At 51.4% G+C, this 3444-nt stretch overlaps 1 pseudogene; it reads right to left on the minus strand.

Annotated features, from left to right (window-relative positions):
- Nucleotides 1-1595: 1595 nt before the first annotated feature.
- LOC131674840 (large subunit ribosomal RNA) overlaps nucleotides 1596-3444 on the minus strand; it is a 4095-nt pseudogene continuing 2246 nt past the window's right edge.

The following is a 3444-nucleotide window of genomic DNA, read 5'->3' on the forward strand; positions in this document are numbered from 1 at the left end:
ATTGTGCTAGCCATGTTAGTTTTGTTTGTGGGTTAAGCTTGTCCCCAGTGGGTCACCCAGTTCCACTGAGGAAGTTTTATAGAGTATCTTTCTCGCAGTCGAATCTCCTAAGAGATTCAACCCCCGGTTCCAGACTAAGCCTGGATTTCCGGTATATTGGCGACTGCGTCTTAAGGGCTCGCCTCTTTTCTGCCGTTGGGCTATTCCCGTGGGCATTCTAAAAATGAGCGAAAGACATGCAAAGCACCCTATCTTAATTATTAGGCGAATACCCTCTTTTCTGTAGCAGGAGCCGTCTCCTGTACAGGTACCTAGATGGGGCTTAAGAAAATAAAATATTTTAGTGTACCTGTAAGAAAGAAAGGAAGTTTTCTGCAAGGGGAAATTTTATATTAGTGCGTGCTGACCGCCTTTGCAGGAATCGCCTCTTTGGCCAAGGTCAGGACTAGTTCCTGAGTTGGCGCTATAGGATCGCGAAGAGTTTGTGCGGCTTATAGTCTATCTGCTTGTCTAAGGCTCTTCTTCAGGCGGTTTGCTTGATTAGCCTCTCAGGCCTAACTCAGGACTAGTTCCTGAGTTGGCGCTAGATGGTCGCGAAAGTGGTTTCGGATTATGCTAGTCCTACTTATCTAAGGCGATTTCATTCTGTCTGCTATTTGGCGATCAGCCTCCGGTTACCTAGAAATAAAGCGAGAATTCGTGCGGCGGAGGGAGAAAAATTGGGGCTGGGAGGGGGGAGTTTTCGTCGAGCTTAAAGTTCCACATAAAGTTCACTTACCCTCGTCCACAGCTTGGAGAGGGAGGAGGGCGAATGCTTTCCTGTTCATGGGTTTTTGCCATTACTTAGTACTGACACTCTCGTCCCTTATTCCCAGTATCATTCCGATACTGGTACTCACCCTCGAAGTCCCACGATGTTTGTTTGTTTACGCGGGTGCTCCGCGGTTGGATTTTGACGCGGCCCAACACCTCGATTTATTAACGTGGTGTGTTCCACGGACGGCTTATGACGCGCACCGGCTGCACGGTTTTAGTTTCGTGGTTTGCTCCACGGTTGGATTTTGACGCGGCCCAACACCTCGATTTATTAACGTGGTGTGTTCCACGGACGGCTTATGACGCGCACCGGCTGCACGGTTTTAGTTTCGTGGTTTGCTCCACGGTTGGATTTTGACGCGGCCCAACACCTCGATTTATTAACGTGGTGTACTCCACGGACGGCTTCTGACGCGCACCGGCTGCACGGTTTTAGTTTCGTGGTTTGCTCCACGGTTGGATTTTGACGCGGCCCAACACCTCGGTTTATTAACGTGGTGTACTCCACGGACGGCTTATGACGCGCACCGGCTGCACGGTTTTAGTTTCGTGGTTTGCTCCACGGTTGGATTTTAACGCGGCCCAACACCTCGATTTGTTAACGTGGTGTGTTCCACGGACGGCTTATGACGCGCACCGGCTGCACGGTTTTAGTTTCGTGGTTTGCTCCACGGTTGGATTTTGACGCGGTCCAACACCTCGGTTTGTTGACGTGGTGTACTCCACGGACGGCTTCTGACGCGCACCGGCTGCACGGTTTTGGTTTCGTGGTTTGCTCCACGGTTGGATTTTGACGCGGCCCAACACCTCGGGTAGATAGGGACAGTGGGAATCTCGTTAATCCATTCATGCGCGTCACTAATTAGATGACGAGGCATTTGGCTATTTTTTTTTTTTTTTTTTTTTTTATAGATGGAGAAATGCATTTACGCATCTCAGCAGATGTTGGTGCTGGTATGTGGGACTCACCTCATAGAGGAATACCCACTAAAACTCCATCTGTCACCTGCACTGATGATGTTGGTTGTGCAGGCCGCGGCTTTATTTCCCAGTGCCGACTTAAGATGGTGGGGCCTGGGTTACCCAAACGCTGTAGCGTGTTGACCGTAACCGCCCTATCCTATCCCTTCTCGTGGAACAGGATTACTGGGATAAACACCAGTCATCCCGTTCCACCGTGTCCAATTCGTGTGCGAACCCTGCAAAGCTCTTGTTGTTATGCCTGGTAAGAGTTTTTGAAGTCCCAAGGAGGTCAGGTCATTAGCAGACCTCAACGACCAGATACCCTTCCATGAGAGGGTAATGGATGTGACCGAGATATTCTCGACCACAACCCCCAACTCATTTGCTATATGATGTTTAAGCGGAAGAGTATCATATTTTCTGCACTTGGTGTTATGTGCGTCGTCAAGTGATGCTGCTCCACTAACTACCTGTGCATCGATGACTTTGACGCTCCCATCCTTTACTGCAACGACATCAGGTTTCTGTAACCCTGATGGAAGACAGTAGTGCGGATTTTCGAACACGCGCCACCCCTTTTGCCTGAGCCCTGTCGCAGCTATGCGACAAATGGCATCATGCCTCAGAATTCGGCCACCATGAGTTCGGTGACAGCCCTGTACAATGTGCGCCGTAGTCTCCGCCACGTGACATCCGGCACGACAAAGCACAGGAACACCTCCGTCACGGCGCCCTCTAGATGTTCTTATTCTGGAGGGTAGAGCGTTAATTCGTGTCCTGTGGTACTGGATATAATCCCGACCAGGGACTCTCGCACTACCTGCATCTACCCAAAAGCTGCTAGCGGTGACTTTAGCAGCCTCACGCAACTCGCTTCCATCGTTGGATTGATGGAGCCGGGACGCCCAATAACGTCGCCGATCTTCTGGACCCGTAAGTGACTGCCCATTATATGTGAGCAGCCCCTCAGCCCATCGGACCAGCTTAACGTTATATAGGTGTTGAGTGGCGTCCCGCACCGCAGGTGATGTGGAATGGGCCATTGCCAATAATCTAGCATGTATTTGTCCCGGCACAGATGTTATGAAAGCCGGGACTCCCAATCCACCATCCCTGCATTTGGCGTGGAAGTACCCTAATGGAGTATCCTTGGGCAAACGCAGCCACTTCCGAACTGCAATCCTCACCTGTCTATCTAGTGCCCTCAAGACCCTCGCAGTGGTCCTTAAGAGAGTCATAGTTACTCCCGCCGTTTACCCGCGCTTGCTTGAATTTCTTCACGTTGACATTCAGAGCACTGGGCAGAAATCACATTGCGTCATCACCCGCGAGGGCCATCGCAATGCTTTGTTTTAATTAGACAGTCGGATTCCCCTAGTCCGTGCCAGTTCTGAGCTGAGCGTTGAATGGCGGCCGAAGAGAACGATCGGGACGGAGAAACCGCTCCGAAAGCCTCGCAGCAAGGAAGATCCGTGGGAGGCCAAGGCACGGTACCGAGCTCTGATCCCTCATCCCCTCGAGGGGAACGAGTTCACCTCGCCCAGGCCCGGCACGTCAGCCAGACCCACTTCCCGACCAAGCCCGACACGCCCCGCTCCTCAGAGCCAATCCTTATTCCGAAGTTACGGATCCAATTTGCCGACTTCCCTTACCTACATTAGTCTA

The sequence above is a fragment of the Phymastichus coffea genome, unplaced genomic scaffold (genome assembly GCF_024137745.1).
Source record: "Phymastichus coffea isolate CEN01 unplaced genomic scaffold, Cenicafe_Pcof_1.1 PCOF00315, whole genome shotgun sequence".
NCBI classification, from domain to species: Eukaryota; Metazoa; Arthropoda; class Insecta; order Hymenoptera; family Eulophidae; genus Phymastichus; species Phymastichus coffea.